The sequence below is a fragment of the Anolis carolinensis genome, chromosome 4, assembly GCF_035594765.1.
Source record: "Anolis carolinensis isolate JA03-04 chromosome 4, rAnoCar3.1.pri, whole genome shotgun sequence".
Taxonomy (NCBI): domain Eukaryota; kingdom Metazoa; phylum Chordata; class Lepidosauria; order Squamata; family Dactyloidae; genus Anolis; species Anolis carolinensis.
The window spans coordinates 235,781,825-235,805,443 of record NC_085844.1 but is presented as its reverse complement, the minus strand read 5'-3'; positions in this window follow the sequence as shown (position 1 = coordinate 235,805,443).

Here is a 23,619-nt window from a genome sequence, read left to right as displayed (position 1 = left end):
GTGGACTCATCTTGTTGTGTTTTAAATAATAATAAAATCATTTAGATAGGGGGACATTCCAACATGTGATTCTCTACTTGTGTCTTAAAGCATCATGTGAAAAGCCTTATTATTTGATTTTTCTGGATTTATACCCTAGTTGCTAATATGCTGCTTCATGATAAAGAGAACATAGTTGGGAGCACTAATAATGTACTAGAGACTGGTTAAGATGAGGGTAATCCAAGACAAAGATTTCAGTTTTAGCCCACTAGAAACATACTAACAAAAATGGTTTATCAATTACTTAATTTCATGCATTGGGCATCCTTTCATGGACTGACAGGCAGTTATAGTTTCAGCTGGTTAGTTCCCATTCCTAGATCCTCATTAGATGTTCCACTCACATGCATGGCTGATATGGGCAGATCTGTGATTCATTCTGACATGAATCTGAGATATGGTTATGCTGAAATACATGACAAACTGCAACTGACATCTACCTGTCAATATCCCTATACACAGCCCATTACCAGCATCAGGCAGACTTGTCTGACATGCTCATTCTTCTTAACAGGTAGGGATGGCTCCTTATGGGGATAGTGGTAGATGAATAATAGTGTTCAATTTGTCTAGATTCATTTTTTGGTGAAGGTTTGTCTGATTTATTGGAGGATCAACCTAAAACTGGGAGACAGCAATTGTATTCATCATGTTGTTGTTATTTTCTGTCAAGACAGCTTTGAATTATGGTGACCGTGTGAATGAGAGGCCTCCTTAAACGGTGGTCATCAACAGCCCTGCTCAGATATTACAAATTAAGAATTAGCGCTTCCCTTATTGAGGGTGCTTCAAGACAGGCCCCAAAATGCGGGGCCTGTCGGGCTTTTACTGGAAGCGTTCAACTGATGCCTCTGATAACAGCGAATTAATTCAGGGCAAAGCAGGGTTTACCTGCTTTGTCCCAAATTAATTAGATACCTGATTAGACCCAGATCTTCGGTAAGATCCAGGCCTTACCAGGTGTGGACCCAGTGTGGATTGGACCCAGGGACTGCATCACACGATTCCTGGGCCCAATCCACACAGCCCCCTCAGTTTTTTGGGCTCCAGGAGGGCACTGTTGTAGCCTGGTCAGATTCTCAATACTCAGAAGATGAGGAAGGGGATGCTGTGCCCAGGCGAGGATAGAAGTAACCTGGAGAGAGTTGTTTTGGAATCTTCTTGCAGTTTACATGAGATGGGAAAAAGCAGTATCAGTTCTCTTGAGAATCTGCCAAAAGTGCAGACTGAGAGAAATGTGGAGACAAATGTTTGTCCATATCTAGGTGCTTGGAACTTTGGCGGCAGAGCATACAACAGAGACAGACTCACTTTTTCCAATGACTTAGAGAAAAGGAGAGGAAGAACAGATATGTGATGAATAATGTCATGTGGGGATTGAGGCTTTTAAAGTGTTTTTCTTTGCCCTCACAAAAGTGCGATCCTTTGTGAGAGCAATGTTGTATTCAGGTGAATAGCTCGTGGTTCCCGGTCCTACATCTTTGGATTCATGTACTCACGTTTCTAAGTTCCTGTTTCTAGTTTCATGTGTGGCACAGGTTGACTGCCTTGGATTCATGCTATCATGTTTATGGATATATCTGTGGATTGACTATTGAGACTTTATTTGAAAGGATTTTGGAATCTCAGCTATAAATTTTGAACTTTTATTCTCCTTCTTAGATTTGCTTATTTTTCATAGACTATTCTCTCCTGGCAGGTAGAAATGATGTGCCAGGAGGCGGGGTGGTGGTGGTGACTGAGGAGCAATTTTTGGAGTACTTTAATGATAGCCAGGTAAGTTATTTCTTCTTTTAAATGCTTTTGGGAGGGGGTTGGGGTTTCTGGGTGCCTTTGCACCCTGGGTGCCCTTAGGAAAGCCTGGGATTTGGGAGGAGGTGTGGGGACAAAAATCCTCTTCATTGTGGGTTTTCCTCCTGTCTGGAAGCATCCTGAGTCAGTCTACCTGTAACATGGCCTTACTCTTTTCTTATTGCCTTCCACTTACCAAATATTATCATATTTTTCCAATGAGTTATGCCATCTCAAAATCATCTCCTCAGTTTGATGATTTTAAATTCTAGTGAGAGCTCAGAGTTGATTGGCTTTTGAATCAATTTATTTGTCTTTTTGGCAGTCTTGTCCAGCAACACATTTCAGATCAGTTGATTCTCTTCCTATCAGCTTTCTTCACTATCCAGGTTTCCCATCTGTATATAGAAACCGAAAATACTATGGCATATATCTGAGTCTGATACTTGAGAATATGATCTTGTTCTTTCTTAGTTGACTTTCTAAGGCTTATTCTTTTTCTGATTTCTTGGGTGCTGTATTCATTTTGATTTATGACTGAGCCAAGATATAAAAAGCCTTTAACAATTTTAGGATCTACATGGTTCATTTTAAAGCTATGGGCATCTTTCATGGATAGTATTTTGTCTTCTTAATATCCTGCTGTAACTAGCTTTCACGATACAGAGAAATTGGAAATGTTATGGCATGGACGTTTCTTACTTTGGTAGTATAATAGTGTACTCTTACACCAGATTTTATCAAGTTCTTCCACAGCTGCCTTTGCTATTCATCAGTGGGGCAAACCAATTTCCCACCTAAGGGTTTATTGTTTTCAAGGTGTATTTTGTCACACTGCTGTATGTTAAGATCTATTATAAAGAGGTTTTGGGCATTGTGGTGGATCGCTTGAGGAGAATGCCAGCCTAGTGTGTGATGTTATGAAAAATTCACCCTGCCCTTCAAGTTTTCATAGTGAAGACTACCCAGTGCTGTGAGCCTTGGCTGTCCCCCTCCCTGAACCATGGCGCTTGCTCAGCCAAGCTGTTGGACCTGTCTCTGGATTTGTCAATGAGAAACCACCACAATACTTTGAGAGTGGAGACTCCTTTTTGTCCAGTCTCTCCATGTGATAAATTTCAATCTCTCCTAGCTAAGTCTTTTCTTTGGAGCACTCCATTGGATTAAAGATACCCTTGTCACAGGTTCTGACATCTTTTGTATCAGATACTGAGCTCTCACAAATCATCTGCACCATTCCCCAGGAATTTTCTAGTTGCATTATGGGAGGAGGAACATATTGGCATGCTTTTTCCTGTCCCCGAGGGACAACTCAGGTGTTTGGGGCATTGGTTTTTGTATAAGTTAACTTTACAGTATGCCTTCCTGTTTTTTACTGAGCTGTTTGGTATTAACTGTTCCAGTTACTTTTGTTACGCTATGCATTTCACAGCCTCAACTTCTTCATTTCACTGGAATAGAAATATATAACTAAACTCCTATTTGAAGGAGAATCTTTGTGGCATATTTTTAAGGTGCCAGGGTCTTTTCAGAGTTAATATCAAGGGACCAATGCAGCATGATTTGACTTAGAGGGCCAATCACACCATAAATAGAATCTCTTCCAACCCCAAAGCCTCATTGTAAATTATAAATCATACACAGAGCTTCATGGAAATGTTTATAGCGATGGGTCCATTGATTAATGCTGCCAAGTTTGCATGTCCTGTCAAAAGAAATAGAGGGGAAAGCCACAGAATAAATGGTTCACCACAAATATTTACTCAGCTGTAATGTCCAATAGGGGAGTTGAAAGAGGTTCTAGTACAAATAGGAAAAAACAAATGGAAATCTGCCTTGACTCATGGACTGAATATTTAATTATATTTTGGAGATGGAGGAATGAAATTGCAGTCCAACTGCCAGGCTTCAGTGTGTAACTTTTGACTCATAAGAGATTAAAGGAATATGGGGGATAGAGAGTTCCTTTGGAGATTTAGGTCTGATATACCTATATTATATAGGTGGCGCAAAGTGTTAAAGTGCTGAGTTGCTGAACTTGCAGACTGAAAAGTCACAGGTTCAAATCCAGGGAGCGGGGTGAGCGCCCACTGTTAGCCCCAGCTTCTGCCAACCTAGCAGTTCAAAACATGCAAATGTGAGTAGATCAATAGGTACTGCTCTGGTGGGAAGGTAATGGTGTTCCATGCAGTCATACCAGCCACATGACCTTGGAGGTGTCTCTGGACAAAGCCAGTTCTTCAAATTAGAAATGGAAATGAGCACCAACCCCCAGAGTCTGACATGACTGAACTTATTGTCAGGGGAAAACCTTTACCTTTACCTATACCTATATGTAGGATATAGTTAAAATGGCTGCATAATCCAAAGGTTGCATTATTCAGAAAGCAGATGATGGTTACCACTCTTGAATGTTTAACCTAATTACCTTTTTAAAGCACTAAGCTACAACATAACCCAGCACTTCTGATACTCTCTCACCACCATTCAGTAAGGTCTTTCAATATTCCAGGGACTAAAGGCTGTCCATCCTAAGTTATATCTTCAGTATAAGTGAAACCTATATACTAACAAAACAACAGGGATAGAAATAACATTGTGTTGTTGAAGGCTTTCATAGCCGGGATCACAGGGTTGTTGTATGTCTTTCGGGCTGTGTGGCCATGTTCCAGAAGTATTCTCTCCTGACGTTTCGCCCACATCTATGGTAGGCATCCTCAGAGGTTGTGAGGTATGAAACGTCAGGAGAGAATACTTCTGGAACATGGCCACACAGCCCGAAAGACATACAACAACCCAGAAATAATATTCATAATTTTAAAAAATCCTTGAAAAAGAGATCATTCCCAGTTTAGAATTTATTCTGCATAATCCCTCCCTCATTTTTTCCAGCACAGAAAGATGCATTTTCTTTTCAGAAAATAACATTTCTGCACAAAAAACAAAGTCCCAGAATATAAAATTGTATTTTTTCTGCTTTGAAACATCTCACAGAAGACGGGAAGATTTTTGTACACAGAATCAGTCTCATAGCTTTTGAAAACTGCACAGTTTTAGGCTACTTTCTGGCAGCTAGGAGAAAAATAATAAAACGGTTTATTCTTGCCTACAAGTATGAAGTTCACAAAGTTTTGCATCCTTACAATGACAGAGTGGAAATGAAGCAATGTCCTGGATGTAAAGTGTTTCCATTTTTTTAGAGCAGTCAGAAAGGCAAACAAGAGTCAGCGGCAACTTCTGTGGTTAACCTTGAAACCAACTCAGCAGTGGATTGTGTCTGTGCATGCACCGTGTATGTATGAAACACCATATTCTTTGCCCTCTGGTCTGAATAGTTCAAACAGAAGAAAGGATGGCAAAGCACTCAAAAAGAGCGAGATGAAAAATAGCATGCAGCTTACTCACAGCCATCGCCATTTCACAGGACCTTCACAGAGGACTTATTTGATGAAGTCAGGATTTTAAAAAAAAAATCTATTTAGTCTTAAACAGCTGAATCCTATAATAGCCTTTGTTTCCTCTGCACAGGAGGTCGGTATGATTAATCAGGCCTCCTGCAGTCAATGCCAACCTAAACAGATGAATGCAAGACACATCTGCTCTAGATTAAACATTTGGGGGAAAAAACCATTTTATAAATATTTTTTCTCCAAATCAAAACTTCCATATGGCAAGTTAACTGCGAGATATGCTTAAATCCCATTGTATACACCTCTATAGGATTGTGCATTGGTAGTCTTGAGCACATTGGTGCAGTTTCCCTTCAACAGACAACTCTCCTCACTATGATTGGAATCAGGGGTGCTGGACCCCAATAAAGTGGAAAAACCACAAATAAATAAACCACTATTTTTAAACCCTGAACATGTCCCTAGAAATCTCAAAATCCTCCAGGTCAGCTCTACAGATGTCAACTGTAGGGCCATGCTTGGGAAGATATAAATCAAATTTGTGAATAATAAAATTTGGAAAAGTTAAACCTGAAAATGTGGAGACCTGACTGTATAGTAGTCCTGACTGTTATAGTGTATAAATACAAAAACAATACTTTTAACCCACTGCGGTGTGCAGCGGATTAAACAGCTAAGCTGTAGAACTTGCTGACCAGAGGGTCAGCAGTTGAAATACGAGGAGCAGGGTGAGCTCTTGTTGCTAGCCCCAGCTTCTGCCAATCTAGCAGTTCGAAAACATGCAAATGTGAGTGGATCAATAGGTACAGCTTTGACGGGAAGGTAACACCGCTCCATGCAGTCGTGCTGACCACATGACCTTGGAGGCATCTACGGACAATGCCGGCTCTACAGCTTAGAAATTGAGATCAACATCATCATCATCATCATCATCATCATCATCATCATCATCATCATCTTTCTCCATATCGTTACCATATCCCTGAAAGGACTCAGGGTGGCTTACAAAGGCAATCCAGGGTGCAGCATATGCCAGTGTGTGATACTGTAAAGTAGCAACTTGAAAAATTGCATACCATCACAGATCCTTGTTAGACATGGGATGCAGATGCAGTTTTTTTATCGTTTCAGAAGCAAATTAAGGCAAGTCGCTTCTGGTGTGAGAGAATCGTTGCTCTTCAAAGATGTTGCCCAGGGGACACCCGGATGTGTTACCATCCTGTGGGGGGGGGGCTTCTCTCATGTCCCCGCATGAAGCTAGGGCTGACAGATGGGAGCTCACCCCATCTCGCAGGTTCGAACCACCAACTTTTAGGTCAGCAGTTCAGCTGGCACAAGGGTTTAACCCATTGCACCACTGTGGCTCCTTTGCAGATACATTACAACCCCTGTTCCTACATCTGATAAAATATGTATTTCCTAGGAATGTTCTTTGTCATCCAGACAACTGAATGATATGCTTCCATTGGATGTTATCACAGAGTTATGTTGGAAGACCAAGTAAAATCTTAGAGGGGATAACTAGCTCCAGCAATGTGACTCTATGGTGACTTCTGGTAGAAGTCATTCATTTCAATAGGATTCACTGTTATCTATAGTTTCCTGTTTCCACGGTCAATTCAGAAACGTATCCCCCATAAATATAGGGGTCAATACTGTACTACCATTAAAAAAATGACTAGTTTTTGCAAACACAGCCTTCACGGGGTTGTTGTATGTTTTCCAGGCCGTATGGCCATGTTCTAGAAGTATTCTCTCCTGATGTTTAGCCCACATCTATGGCAGGAATCCTCAGAGGTTGTGAGGTATTGAGAAACTAAGTAAGGAAGGTTTATATATATCTGTGGAAATTCCAGACTTCACAGTTTCAAATATTAGCTTTCAAAACTTTCCTCCACTTTTTCTTTTAATGGCCAAATTTGGTGTTAATAGTCAGTTAGCATGTGGTATATCTTAGAGATTCTTAAACAATTAATTTTGGAGTAACTACTCAAAAATTGTGAAGTGCTACAGTTCAAACTGAAACATAATGTGAGGGGAGCAGAGAAAGTACAGTTTAAAAAAGAAAATGATTTAGGCTAAAATTGCATGGATTTTCTCGTTTTTTTTTTTTTAAAAAAAAACCCCCAGTATAAACAGAAAGACAGCAGTGTAGTGGTTTGATTCTTGGGCTATGACTCTGGGAAGCCAGGGTTTGAATCCCTGCTGAACTGTGGAAATGCACTGGGGGCCAAGTCACACTCTTTCAGCCTTAGAGGAAGACAATGGCAAGTCCATTCTGAACCATTCGTGCAAAAAAACAAAACAAAACAAAACAAAACAAAACAAAACAAACACCCATGTGATAGGATTGCCATTAACTAGAATCAAATTGCAGGCATATAATAATAGCAATATAGAAATTTTGTTTGTTTGATATTGTTTTTGTGTGGGCATCAAATTGTTGCCATTGTTGTAAGTCGCCCTGAGTCCCTTCGGGTGAGAAGGGTGGGATACAAATGTTGGAAATGAATAAATTTAAAAAAATGTGGCAATGTGAATAGCTAGAGAACTAAGTATCACAGTGGGATGAGACATGAAACAGAGAACTTGAAATCTATAGATACCTTTTTTAAGGTCAGAAGAAATCACCACTGATGTCATGTGACGGCGCGAGTGGCGCCATCTATATGTCAAACTATAAGTTTCAAGATTTGAATTGCTGTATCATGCCTGATTTTGCCCTTACCCTGTAAATGTAGTTGGATTGGTTATTTATATCTGTCAATCAATGTTGTTTGTACCTGTTATATTGCTCACTTAGCTAAACTATTTGGCTCCACCTCTTCCTGGAGTAGGACTGTGTTTCCTCCTTTTCATTCCACCAGCAAGCTCTCTTATCGGATGGACGTGAGAGAGAGACTTGGCTCAAAAAGCCCTTCAAAAGTTACCTCTCAGCACCAATTCTGAGGTTCTTACCCTTGGGACTCACACTTCATGTTCAGGGCCAACCTGAACAACGTTGAGGAGTCTCAAGCGCCTTCACATCAGTCCTTTGGCAACAGAGGAAGACTCTTGTCTTCAGATATAGGTCATTGGACTGAGGCTGAGTTTGCTCCGGCATTCACAGCCAGAGAAAGAGGGATCTGGACAAGCTTCATGGACTTAAACAATCAAAGACTGTAATGTATATTTTCTTTTACCCCCTTTGTGAACAATAAACCCAGTTTTTGAGTTATCTACAGAGTTTTGGTCCTTGGGAGTTCCAGTTTCCCTAAAGGAGGGCAAGAAGCAATCCCCTGGGGAAAGATGTCACGTCCATGCCTCTTTCACTAAGAGTACAGCCCCAGGCGCGACGGCACAGTGCTGAGAGAAGCCTTCTTTTCCAGAAGTACTGAGAGAGAAGCCTTCTTTTCCAGAACTGCTGAAAGAAGCCTTCCAGAAGTGCTAAGAAGGGAAAAGAAGGAGTGAAAGGGCCTTAAATTTGCAAAGCCCATAGTCTCCTAAAGATAAAGAAGTCAAAAGAAGCCTGCCTTTGCCTCCAGAGGGAAGCCCAGCCTTCACAAAATTGAGACTTTTGCAAGCTTTCCCGCCCTTTTTGCATCTGAAGCAAGCCTTTGCAAATTGAGACATTTGCAGCAAGATCAAGCTTTCTGCAAAGTGGATACATTTTGCTAGAAGCCAAGCCTTTGCAAAATTGAAACATTGGCTAGGTTTCCCGCCTTTTCTGTTTCCCAAGCTAGCCAGCTAATTGCTACATTCAGCTCTTCAACTGCAGCAAAATCCAGGTTTCTGCAAAGTAGATACATTTCTCCAGAAGCCAGCCTTTACAGCTCTACCAAGCCTCTTCCAGAACCCAGTTTGCAAAGCAATAAATTCCAACCTTCTGCAGTTCCTGCCATTTTCTTCAAAGCCTGCTGCAAGTTTATGAAAGCCCAGGCTTAACTTCTCAGTTAAGCAGCTGTTTTAATTGTCTTGTTTAAAGTATTGCATTGCCCTTTTGTGTGCCTTTAATTGTATAGTTATATAGTATTGCATTTTGTACTGTTTGAAACTTGGGATAAGTTTCCTTTTGAATTTCACAGAATGTCAAGTCATAGCAATGAGATTTTGCAAACAAGGGTCAAATCTCCCCACCCAGTCAGAGAAAGGCACCCCACAGAGAAAACAATGCTCTGCCTTTTGCAGAAGGAAGGCAAGCTTAGGCAGAGGTTTAATAGAGCTTGGCAAAACCTGCCGACCATAGCTGATGCAATAAGGGCATCCCTTTGCCCAAAGGAAAAGGAAATTCTCAGGCAAGAATTTGTAAAGGCCTTCAATAATGGGAGTGCTATTGCAGAAGAAATAATCTATGTACTGAACAAAATTAACACTCCAGAGTCTTTAGATAGGGCTAAGGAAATTTCTTTCAGCCTACAAGAAGAGAGGAGGCGCTACAGCGCAGTTCTAATTGAACCAGAGCCCAGTTCCTTATTCAAAGGTGCAGAAGAAAGGGTTCAAGGCTCCCCATGTGTAAGCCTTAGATCCAGTCTGCTCAAGATTCCATCTAATGATGCTAGCCTTAAATCCAAGCATTCATCTAGGCATAGCAGTTCCTCCCAATCCACACACTCATTCATCAGTACTTCTTCCAAAGCAGCCCACTACAACAGAGAGGCTGTCCGTTTGAAAATTAGAAAAGAGGTTTTAGAAGCAGAGGCGTCTGCAGAAATGGCTAGGCAAGACTTTGCCTTCAATGAAGAGGAACTCCTCCTTCAACAGGCTAAAGCCAAGCAGAAACTGCTTCTAGCACAGGCCAGGGCCCAGAGAGAAATAGAGCTTGCAATGGCTGAAGCCAAGCAAGATGAACTGCAACGGGATCTAGATCTGCTTCAAGTAAAAAGAGACACAGCACAAAAGATAGTCAGAGCTAACATTCTAGCCAAAGCCCTATCACAGGAACTAACCCAAGAAAACCTTAGTTTCCTGCCAACACAAGAGCCTACAGCAAAGGTTTCAGCACACCTGCAACTGGCACCACCTGTAGTGCACAGTCATATCTCCTTTTGCCACCTTGAAGATCGCTCACCTGTTCCAGTGTTCGCAACTTCAAGGCCAGCCCATTCCTCAGAAGTACAGCAAAGCACGGCCGGGAGAGTGCCATCATCTCTGTCAGAGTCCATCCCTGCACTTAGGCCTCAGAGATACCACCTGTCTACTTGGGAACGAAAGGATGACGTCTTTCAACAACATCCAGATGTCCATTCAGATTGGCAAGGCATGGCCATGTGAACCACCACATTCATCCCTGCATACCAAGTCAATTCTCCCATCACTGAAGATGAAAGATTGCAAACAGCTTTGGGACTTTAGTGATCTTTTACTAGAGCTAGCTTCAGCCAAAGGAAATCCAGAGCTCCCAGGTTTAGCATGTCTGGACCAGTACACGTCACAGAGTGCCATTCTCTGCAAACTTCCCTTTCCTCTTCGAGAAGCTTGGGGGAAACAGGTGTTCAAGTACAAAGAGGAGAATGCAAATGTATACCCGCCCTTCACCTTTTTGGTGGATTTCGTCACTAGAGCAGCCCGTGAGAGGAATGACCCTCAAACAGGTCTTCTCGCTTTGTACCAAGACCTAAAGCCTGAAAAGACCTCCAAAGAAGACAAAGCCCAGGGCAAAGATCTTAGAAGGGACCTGAGTGTCAAGATGACAGACGCAACTCCTGCAGCTTCTGCTCAACCAGTCAGCAACAACACCATATCCTGTCCCATTCATCAAAGGCCACACAGCCTAGCTGAATGCAGAGAGTTCGCAAAGAAGCCTTACAAAGAACGACTCCAAATAGTTCAAAAGGCCAAGGTGTGCTTTAGATGCTGCGGCACCACTATTCACTTCTCCAAAGACTGCAAAGAAAAGGTTAAATGCCAACACTGCAACAGCATCAAGCATTGCTCTGCAATACACAACTTCGTTTCCCCTCAATTCAAAGCAAAGTCAAATTCTCCTACCAAAGAAGAAACCAAAGAAGACCAAAAGCCTACAGAACCTCAGGTAGCCCTCAAGGCTCCTGCGGTTGCCTGCACCAAGCTTTGTCAAAATAGCCACAAGCCCAGGATTTGCCACCCAATCTGCCTGGCAGAGGTGTATCCAGACAAGCAGCCATGGAATAAGAAAAGGGTCTACGTCGCCTTGGATGCCCAAAGTGACGCATCTCTTGCAACCCCAGAGTTCTTCGACATGTTCGACCTTCATACAGAGACAATAGAATACACCATATCCACTTGTTCTGGAAAGAATAAGATGAATGGCAGAGTTGCAACAAAGTTCAAAATCTCGCCTGTCGGACAAAAGGCCAGATACGATCTTCCCGACCTTATAGAATGCAGCCTGATTCCCAGGAACAAAGAACAGATAGCCACGAAGGAGGTGGTACAAGCCCATCCTCATCTCAAAGGTATTCAAGACCTAATTCCAGCTTTGGACTTGGAAACAGACATCGTCATGCTTATCGGTGCAGATTGTCCCACACTGTTCCGTGTTAGCAACCAGATTGAAGGTCCTAAGGGATCACCCATGGCCCAGCAGTTGCCTTTAGGATGGACGGTGTTAGGCCCAGTCTGCCTGAACAAGATGTTCCAGCCTGTCACTAAAAGGCCTTCACTAATGCAAGGATGTGCCAGCCACATCTCAGTTTGCTGCCAGGGAGTAATGCCAGATTACTCTCCCATCATCGAAGTCACAGAGAGAGATGAGCAAACAGCCTTCTCTAAAAATGAACAGAAGTTTCTTGAGATGATGAACAACCAAGTCACTCAAGACCCTGAAGGTAATTGGATAGCACCTTTACCTTTCAAGCCGGAAAGACCATCTCTACCCAACAACAGAGATGTTGCCCTTCATCGTCTCCTGTCCTTAAGAAGAAGGATGCTAAAGGATCCGAAGGTAAAGACCCAGATCACCCAGTTTGTGGAAGACCTCTTCAGAAGCAACTACGCTGAACCAGCTAGCGCGTGTGCGGAGGGAGAAGAGCAGTGGTTCCTGCCGTACCACAAAGTGACTCATCCTCAGAAACCTGACAAAGTCCGTATTGTTTTTGATGCTAGTGCGGAATGTCAAGGTAAAGCTCTAAACCATGTTCTTCTTAAAGGTCCCGACTTGCTTAACAGCCTGCTTGGAGTTCTTTTAAGGTTTAGAGAAAAGAAGTATGCAGTAATAGCCGATATACATAAAATGTTTTACGCATTCTTAGTTTGCCCAGAACATCGAAGGTTCTTGAAGTTTTTATGGTTTAGAGATCCTGAGTCCCTCTCTGATGTGACCGAATACCAGATGAGGGTTCACGTGTTTGGTAACACTCCGTCTCCGGCAGTTGCCAATTATTGTTTAAAAAGGACTGCAGACAAATTTGGCCATTTGTTTAGTCAATCAGCATCAGTGATTGTCAACCAGAACTTTTATGTCGATGATCTTCTTGTATCCTATGATTCTGCGCAGCAAGCTTCAAAGTCAGTCAAAGAAATTCAAGAAATGCTGGGCAAGGCCAACATTCGCCTTCACAAAATAAACTCAAATAGTCCAGAGATACTTCAGGCTTTCCCACCAAAAGACTTGGTGGAAAAGGATGCATCAAAGTTGTTTCAAGACTTGAACGCTCAAGCCAGTTTAGGTTTGTTATGGAACGTAGCTACAGACTGTTTTACTTTAAGAGCCCCTAAATTGGCCAAGGTCACCTCCAAAAGACTTATGTTATCTGCCATCAATTGCATTTACGATCCACTGGGTATAGTGTCTCCAGTAGTCATCTCAGCCAAATTGCTTTTCAAACAGGCAATTCAGCTTAAGCTTACCTGGGATCAAGAGCTTCCTCAGGATCTCATGTCACAATGGAAAAATTGGACTTGCCAAGCCCAAGGCATAGAAAACATACAACTGTCAGAGCAGTACATATAGAGGTAATTGAAGGTATGGATTCATCTTCCTTCCTCAATGCCCTTAAAAGGTTCATAGCAATCAGAGGCCCCGTTAAGACCATCAGGTCTGACCATGGGACCAATTTCATAGGAGCTACTAAAGAGCTCGATTGTCTGACCCTATTTGAGAAGGATGAAGCCATCCGTGAATTTTCAAATCAAGAGCAAATAGTTTGGATGTTCAATGTCCCTCACGCGTCTCACATGGGCGGTGCTTGGGAAAGAATGATAGGTATCTGCAGAAGGATACTCAGCTCCATCCTAACAGACCACTGGCCCCGCTTACCAGCGACCCAGACAATCCCCAGTTGTTAACTCCTGCTTTGATTTGGACTCATAAGGTTCCGGGTTGGAACGATATCATGTTGCCTGTTGCAGAAGGGTCATATAGAGCCCAATGGAAACGTGTCCAATCTCTGGCTAACCAATTTTGGAAACGTTGGAAGTCAGAATACTTGAGTTTATTACAGAAAAGAAAGATCTGGCAACGTGAAAGTGCCAACATAAAGGTTGGGGATTTGGTGTTACTTAAACAAAAGGATGCTCCTAGACACCAATGGGCTAAGGGTATTGTGTCAAAATTATATCCTAGTCCTGACAATAGAGTGCGCAAGGCCCAGGTTAAGGTCGTCTCTAACGAAAAGGTTTCTTTGTTTGACAGGCCTATCAGCGACATGGTTGTGTTATTTTCAGAAGACATACAGTCTTAAAGTTATTAGAGTTAAAGGTATTTAACTCCATTTTGTTTAGATTTCCGAAAGTCCGGAAATCTAGGCCGGGAGTGTGACGGCGCGAGTGGCGCCATCTATATGTCAAACTATAAGTTTCAAGATTTGAATTGCTGTATCATGCCTGATTTTGCCCTTACCCTGTAAATGTAGTTGGATTGGTTATTTATATCTGTCAATCAATGTTGTTTGTACCTGTTATATTGCTCACTTAGCTAAACTATTTGGCTCCACCTCTTCCTGGAGTAGGACTGTGTTTCCTCCTTTTCATTCCACCAGCAAGCTCTCTTATCGGATGGACGTGAGAGAGAGACTTGGCTCAAAAAGCCCTTCAAAAGTTACCTCTCAGCACCAATTCTGAGGTTCTTACCCTTGGGACTCACACTTCATGTTCAGGGCCAACCTGAACAACGTTGAGGAGTCTCAAGCGCCTTCACATCAGTCCTTTGGCAACAGAGGAAGACTCTTGTCTTCAGATATAGGTCATTGGACTGAGGCTGAGTTTGCTCCGGCATTCACAGCCAGAGAAAGAGGGATCTGGACAAGCTTCATGGACTTAAACAATCAAAGACTGTAATGTATATTTTCTTTTACCCCCTTTGTGAACAATAAACCCAGTTTTTGAGTTATCTACAGAGTTTTGGTCCTTGGGAGTTCCAGTTTCCCTAAAGGAGGGCAAGAAGCAATCCCCTGGGGAAAGATGTCACGTCCATGCCTCTTTCACTAAGAGTACAGCCCCAGGCGCGACGGCACATGTCATATATTTCTCTGTCTGCAAACCTCTGGTCAAAGACATGACTGGATGATCTATTTCATGTCAGCAACTGGTCAAGGCATGGCAAGATAGCAATCAAACATTTACAAATTATAGAAAAGACATTGGTCATCATCTCTACAAGCCAAACATAACACAAAAGATTAAAAATGTATGACAGGGTGCTGCTCTTTCTTCCTCAAGAAAGCTGTCTGCAGAATCTCAGAGTGAAATAAAAGAATTATGAAAAATATGGAATGACAATCCAAAGTCTAAATCAAAGTAAATTAATGCCACAAAGTAAAAGACCTCTAGAATTTCAGTGGCAGTGCAGATGTATGACTAGGGCAGAACCAATGAAATATTTTTTGTGTGCCAGGAGCGAATTGAGAAAGTGACTTCTGGTGTGAGATAATTGGCTGTCTGCAAGGACGTTGCCCAGGGGATGCCCGGATGTTTTGATATTTTTACCATCCTTGTGGGAAGCTTCTCTCATGTCCCGGCATGGTTGGATTCAAACCGGCAACCTTCAGGTCAGCAACCCAATCTTCAAGTCATCAGTTCTGCCGGAACAAGAGTTTAACTCACTGCACCATCGGGGGGTCCACCAATGTAGTAGAAAGAGTGGCAATCCTGGCAGGTCTTGTTGCTTGGATTACCAGTTTAAGATGATCCCAGTCCGTCAGCTGTCCAGGCTGAAATATGAAACCTAAAGACATCGCCTAGTGATATCATTAAATAATATGCATTAAGAACCAGTTGCTTACTTGTGGTAGCCCCTGGTGATGCAGCAGTTCAAATCCAGGGAGCAGGGCGAGCCCCAGCTTCAACAAATGAAAACATGCAAATCTGAGTAGATCAATAGGTACCACTCCGGTGGGAAGGTAACAGTGCTCCTTGCAGTCATGCTGGCCACATGGCCTTGGAGGTGTGTATGGACGATGCTGGCTCTTTGGCTTAAAAATGGAGATGAGCACCAACCCCAGAGTCGGACATGACTAGACTTAATGTTGGGGGAAAACCTTTACCTTTACTATAGTTGCCTGCAACCTGTCATTCAAACATACCCAGAGAGAATATATTTTCCTATTTGGAAATTAAAATCTCAGCTAAAAGAACTGCTTTCTGATGAAATCTATGAATTTTCCAGGTCTTCCAGAGTGCTTCTTCTTCTTCTTCTTCTTCTTCTTATTATTATTATTATTATTATTATTATTAATAATTTTTGTATCCTGCCACCATCTCCCCGAAGGGGGGGACACGGAAAGAGCCTCCCCGAAGATTGAGTAAGATTCAGTTGGGCGTCCCCTGGGCAACGTTTCTTGTAAGCGGCCAATCTTTCCACACCCAAAAGCATTGGATGAATGGATGAATACCAAAGGTCTTTATCAAGACCATTGCTAACAATTATGTCTATTAATATAGAAGGTTTGTCACTTGCTAAGGAAGAACTATTAGCCAAAATGTCTGAGGACATTTCGTGTGACATCCTATGTATACAGGAAACACACAGAGACATCACAATGAGAAGACCAAAAATTCTTGGAATGCAGCTGGCAGTGGAACGACCTCACAGACAATATGGCAGTGCCATTTTTGTACGATCTGGTGTAGCAATCTCTGCAACTTCCCTCACAGAAGTGAACAACATTGAAATCTTATCTGTGGAACTTGATAGTTGCACCGTATCATCACTCTATAAACCACCTGGGGCTGATTTCTATTTTACACCCCAAACCAGTTGCCACAATCATGAATCATGTGGGAGATTTCAATAGCCACAGCTGTGTCTGGGGCTATGACGAAGATGATAGAAATGGCAAAGTGGTTCTAACGTGGGCCAACAATAGTAGAATGAGCCTCCTCCATGACAGTAAATTACCACCATCTTTCAATAGCGGCCGATGGAAGCGTGGTTATAACCCTGATCTGATTTTTGTAAAGGAAAGCATAAGCCACCAATGCATCAAAAGGGTTTTAAACCCGATACCTAACACACAACACAGACCAATATGCTGCGTAGCATATGCAGCTGTAAGACCAAAAAGTGTCCCATTCCGCAGAAGATATAACTTCAATAAAGCTAACTGGACAAAGTTTACAGAGACCATGGAAGCTGCTATTTCTGATATAGAACCTTCTATAGAAAATTCTGACCTGTTTGTAGAAGCTGTGAAAAGATCCTCAAGGCTCTCAATCCCTAGAGGCTGTCGCACAAGCTACCTACCAGGTATAAACGAAGAATCGCTAAATCAGCTACAGGAATATCTCAGACTATTTCAAGAGAATCCATACAGTGATGGGACTATAGCAGCAGGCCAAAAACTATCTACAGCCTTAGCTAATGCTAAGAAAGACCGTTGGATAGAGCTGCTTGAGAACCTGGACATGTCCAAGAGTAACCGAAAAGCCTGGCAACTGCTGAGACGCCTGGATAGTGACCCTCTGGTCAACCATGGACACGCAAACATGACACCAGACCAGATAGCTCACCAGCTAATTCAGAATGGGAAAACCAATTGCAGCAGAGTAAAGATGAAAATCAACAGGGTGCCAGAACTTGAAACCCACCAGTTGTCTTCTCCTCTAAACCTGAAAGAACTCAGAGAAGCCATCAAGCGATGTAAGACTGGTAAAGCACCTGGCCTAGATGACCTGATGATGGAGCAAATCAAACACTTGGGCCCCAAAGCTGAAAACTGGCTTTTGAAATTCTACAATCAATGCTTGGCACACAAACAGATTCCCAGAGCATGGAGGAAAACTAAGATCATTGCCATTTTAAAACCTAGTAAAGATGCCTCCAATGCCAGGAACTATCGACCAATCTCCCTCTTATGTCATCTATATAAAGTCTATGAGAGGGTGCTATTAAATCGACTAGGACCTGTTATCGAACCCAAACTTATTCCACAATAAGCAGGTTTCAGACCAGGGAAAAACTGTACAGGTCAAATTCTTCATCTGACTGAGCATATCGAGGAAGGCTATGAGAAAGGCTGCATTACGGGAACAGTTTTGTGGACCTTACGGCAGCCTATGACACCGTGCAACATAGAAAAATGCTGCATAAAGTCTACCATATTACCCAGGACTTTGATTTTACAAAAACTGTCCAGACCCTCCTAGAAAACCGCAGCTTCTATGTGGAGTTTCAGGGCCAGAAAAGCAGATGGAGGAGGCAAAAGAATGGTTTACCCCAAGGCAGCGTTCTTGCACCGATCTTATTTAACATCTTCACGAACGACCAGGATGCCTTAAACCTACACCTGTTGATAAACTCTACAAGTTAGCTGGCATTGCCCCTCCTGACGTGCGATGGGAAGTTGCTGCTAACGGTGAGAGAAATAAGGTTGAACACTGTGAAAGCCACTCACTGCATGACTATCAGCCTCCTCCCACCAGACTCAAATCAAGGAAGGGCTTCATGAGAACCACCACTCCTCTTGATGTTCCTCCAGCAGCAGCAAGGGTATCCCTCTGGGCAGCTAAACCTGGCAATTCTAACTGGATGGCCCCCCATGAGGGTCTTTCTCCAGGGGCAAACCAAGAATGGGCAACTTGGAAGTCCCTGAACAGACTCAGAAGTGGAGTGGGCAGATCTAAAGACAACTTGGCAAGGTGGCACTACCTGAGGAATCCTCCACCTTGTGTGACTGTGGAGCAGAACAAACAACTCCTCATATGTATGCTTGCCCACAATGTCCTGCCTCATGCACGGAGGAGGAGTTGTTTAAAGCTACGGACAATGCGGTTGCTGTTGCCCGTTTTTGGTCTAAAACTATTTAGCTGCTTGTGATTTCCTTTTTCCCCCCATCATTTTAAAATGTATTTGTTATGCAATGCTTTTGACACAAAATAAATAAATCTCCCCGAAGGGACTTGGAGCTGCTAACATGGGGCCAAGCCAAAAAGAAAACAAGGTATAAACAAGTTAAAATATAAAGTAAAAACAATAACAATAACAGTATAACAATCTAATAAAAACAGATTCAAGCATGAATTATACAGGTAAAACCATGACAGCAGGATAAAAGAAAAAGTCATAAAAACAACTTCACCACTAGGAGGGGGGGGGTCAGGTCAAAGTGCATAGTAGTTAGACTGTTTATAATGTGCCTGGACAAGTGTCCCAAAGTATTCTAGAATATAGTTAGAGATAGAATGGGGTGGGATAGGAGATAAAGTGCAAGGTAGCCGTATGGCTGTCAAAGGGGTCTATAGTATCTTTGCTTATTCAAAAACACACTGGAAGAACCATGTCTTCAGCTGCTTAATGAAGGCAGACAGGGTTGGGGCCAGCCTAATCTCCCTGGGGAGGGAGTTCCAGAGCCAAGGGGCCACCACAGAGAAGGCTCTCTCCCTCCTCCCCACAAGTCGAGCCTGTGATAATGAAGGGGGTGAGAGGAGAGCCTCCCCAGAAGATTGAAGAGATCATGCAGGCTCATAGGGGGAAAGGCGGTCATGAAGGTAGACGGGTCCCAAACTGTACAGGGCTTTGTAGGCTTTGTACCTGCACCTTGAATTGGGACCGGAAAGTGAATGGCAGCCAATTGAGCTCCTTAAACAGGCGGGTTGACCGCTCCCTGTAAGTTGATTAAATTGGACTAGATATGGGTTTTTTTATATTTTTTTAAAACATACTTCTTACAATGGAGAAAATACCACATTGGCTGAGTAGCAAAACTATATGAAGTGCTTCTCAGAGAGAGAAAATTGGCAGACTGATAAATATTTAGTTCCTTTGGGATGCTGATTAGGTCACATATAAATGAGGAGGAATCTCCATGTAAACAGGGCAAGGACTCACATTTCCTGTCTTGAAATCCATCTTAGCATTAACCAAGGAAAATATACCCAAACTCTTTCAAAGGTTACATTATGCAATAGCGAAATTATATGAAATCAGTGATAGCATTTCTTCTTTGTGCTGAGGAAAGTGTGGACAGAAGGGACAACTAGAATTTCCAACAGTTCAGAAATTTGTGGCAAATGTGATAGTTACAGTGACAAAAATATAATAATTATAATAATAATACTTCATAGTCAACCCTTCTCCCCAAAGGCACTCAGAGCAGATTACAGCATATAAACAGACACAGACAAACATTCAATGCCTTATTACAAATAACATACAATGAGACACAAAAACAAAGGCAAAGGCTTCTCCTTTCATTTCTGGTACAGAGGGTTTAACCCATTGCACTACCACAATAACAATTTATGGGAAATAGCCACTATTTTCAATATTTGCTGGAATAAACCAAAGCCTACAACATTTTTTTTACATTTTTAGTATTGTAGCTAGCTAGAAGTGATTAGTAAAATTAGCAAAAACTGGAAAATATGGAGAATAAATAATACATGCTGGGGGAATAAAATCTGGGGTGATATAATAATGGAAAAGTTAGCATGTATAGCTAGAGCAATAGAAAGGACAAATAAAAGAAATGAATTTCAGAACACATGGTTCCCCTTTACATAATCTTTGAAAAAAACCCCCATCAATAACCAAGAGCTCTCCAAAGATGTATGCATTATTTTGGATGGATCATTTTTGAAAGTTGGATTGAGCACAACAAGTGTCCTTTATTTGTGTAATGCAGGTAATAATTTAGATCCATTTTCTTGCATATCTGTAGATTTCACAATGATTATCATTTTTGAAGATGTTTTCCAGTTTATACAAGTAGCTCTACAAGTGATAAAGAAATGCACATGGGAGAGAGGAAAAGTCCTCTCTGATGAATTGAACTTTGTTTCTTCTACAATGGGGAAGCTATTTGAGCTTAATGGAACCAATATGTGGGGTTTTTTAATAATAAAGTCAGTGAATTGTATATTCTTCTCAGTTTTCATTATATATATACACACACATTATGAAAACTTCCATGATGTTCTATTGTATTGCAGTACTTTTGTTGTTTGCTATGGCTCTTTGCTCAGTGTTGTTGACTGAATAGCTATAAACCTTGACACAGATCTAAATGGGTACCTTCATTATTATCTTCTGTAAACAGCAGTTTCAAGTCACAGGGAGTCTTAGAGCGGTAATATAATGCCTAAGCCCAGCTATTCGCATTTGGCCATGCTGGATCAATCTCTCGGTGAATTGTAGTTCAAAACACCAGCAATCAATAGAAAGAAAATGTTGCCCTTTTAAACTACATATTTCCTGACATTCTACACTGTGTGGAATTTTGTGGCATGTTCAGTGTGTTTGGGGAAGGCATCATAAACTTCTCACTTGACACGATGCAGTCTTAATAAGAATCAAGAGGCTCCATGTTTCCAATTGTTTGAAAGTAGACATGTAAGTTACAGATTGTGTATCAAGCCTCATGGTTTCAATGTTGGTTGCCCTACTCTGGACATGTTCCAGTTTGTTAATATCCTTCTTGAATTGCAGTGCATAACCATTGCAGTGGCCAGACCTAAACACAATGTTTCAGGGAAGTCTGACAGAGCAGAATAGAGTTGGACTATTACTTTCATAACAAGATTTTGTATCTTTTCATTGAGAAAACAACATCTTTGCTTTTGTGTAAGATTATGCAATAACCACAGTATGAACAGATGCTTTATACGAGATCATGCTCATTTTTCATTAACATCATATATTAGTATGTACTAGCTGTGCCCGGCCACGCGTTGCTGTGGCGAAGTATGGTGGTATGGGAAATAAAGTACTGAGGAATTGGTGGTAGTTAAGGTCAAGGGTAAAGGTTTTCCCCAGACATTAAGTCCAGTCGTGTCTGACTCTGGAGGTTGGTGCTCATCTCCATTTCTAAGCCGAAGAGCCGGCGTTGTCCGTAGACCCCTCCAAGGTCATGTGGGATGACTACATGGAGCGGCGTTACCTTCCCGCCGAAGCAGTACCTATTGATGCACTCACATTTGCATGTTTTCGAACTTCTGGGTTGGCAGAAGCTGGGGCTAACAGTGGGGGCTCTCTCCGCTCCCCCAATTAAAACTGTGGCCTTTCGGTCCAGAAGTTCAGCAGCTCAGCGCTTTAACACGCTGCGCCATCAGGGGATATTATTTCCTAAAGGTTGTGAATATACAATATTTCTGATTGGTTTTTTTTTGTTTGTTGGAGGCAAGTATGAATGCTGCAATTAGGAAAAATGATTAGGATGTAATGGCCTTGCAGCTTTAAAGCCTGGCTGTTTCCTCCCTGAGTGAATTTTTTGTTGGGAGGTGTTAGCTGGCCCTGATTGTTTCCTGTCTGGAATTCCCTTGTTTTCAGAGTGGTGTTGTTTGCGATATTTTATGTGCTTCTACTGTCTGTGGCCCTGAGAAAACAGAGGATTTTCCAGACTTTGATGATGGGAATACTTTGTTGGGAGGTGTTAGCTGGCCCTGATTGTTTCCTGTCTGGAATTCCCTTGTTTTCAGAGTGGTGTTGTTTGTGATATTTTATGTGCTTCTACTGTCTGTGGCCCTGAGAAAACAGAGGATTTTCCAGACTTTGATGATGGGAATACTTTGTTGGGAGGTGTTAGCTGGCCCCGATTGTTTCCTGTGTGGAATTCCCCTGTTTATTTACTGTCCTGGTTTTAGAGATTATATTGTTCTGCATTATTCTATCCCAGTAATTATTTCATATTAAAGAAGAATCTCACTTATCCAACATTCGCTTATACAATGTTCTGGATTATCCAACGCAGTCTGCCTTTTCATAATCAATGTTTTTGTAGTCAGTTTTAAATTCATTGTGATATTTTAGTGGTAAATTTGTAAATACAGTACAGTAGAGTCTCACTTATCCAACATAAACGGGCCGGCAGAACGTTGGATAAGCAAATATGTTGGATAATGAGGAATTAAGGATAACCCTATTAAACATCAAATTAAGTTATGATTTTACAAATTAAGCACCAAAACATCATGTTAGATAACAAATTTGTCAGAAAAAGTAGTTCAGTACACAGTAATGCTATATAGTAATTACTGTATTTATGAATTTAGCACCAAAATATCACGATATATTGAAAGCATTGACTACAAAAATGCGTTGGATAATCCAGAACGTTGGATAAGCGAGTGTTGGATAAGTGAGACTCTACTGTAAATACTACATAGCATTACTGCGCATGGAACTACTTTTTCTGTCAAATTTGTTGTATAACATGATGTTTTGGTGCCTAATTTGTATAACGATTACCTAATTTGATGTTTAATTGGCTTTTCCTGAATCCCTTCTTATTATCCAACATATTCACTTATCCTGCCGGCCTGTTTACGTTGGATAAGTGAGACTCTACTGTATATTGATAATCTTAAATTGTCTGCTTAGAACTGGATTATATGAGGCCCCTTCTTCACAGCTGTATAAAATGCACACTGAAGTGGATTATATGGCAGTGTGGAGTCAAGATAATCCAGTGCAAAGCAGATAATATAAGATTATAAATGGGTTATATAGCTGTGTTGAAGGGCCTTGAGTCTACACTGCCATATAGTCCAGTGCAAATTAGATAATCTGTGGAAGAAGTCTAAGTGAGGCCTAAATCTGCCTGTCCCCTAACTGAAACCTGGCTGTCCCTTGGTTGCTAGGCAACCAAGTGGGCAGAGATTAGTCCTCTAAACTGGCAGCAATTGGATAAAAACAATTATTCCTCTCCCTCTAATTAGGACTTTATTTTTCTTTTCTTTTTGTTGTATCAACCTTGAGGCGTGGATGATGGGTTGTGTTGTCAAATTTTGAGGTTGGGGGGCCTGTACTTTTTTTGTTTTGTGAATTGCTGTGATGCCATCACTCTTTTATATATATAGATGGGAGCATAATTACTCAAGATTTTCATTGAGGCTGATATTACTCAATTATGTAGTTATTTACTTGTTTCTTAAATATTTCCCACTATCGTTCCCACTATTTATTTTTTTACAGAAGTGCTTATATTTTAGGTATTCTTCTCATAAAGATCATGTCCCAGCTTGCGAGGCATCAGGTTTCTATTTC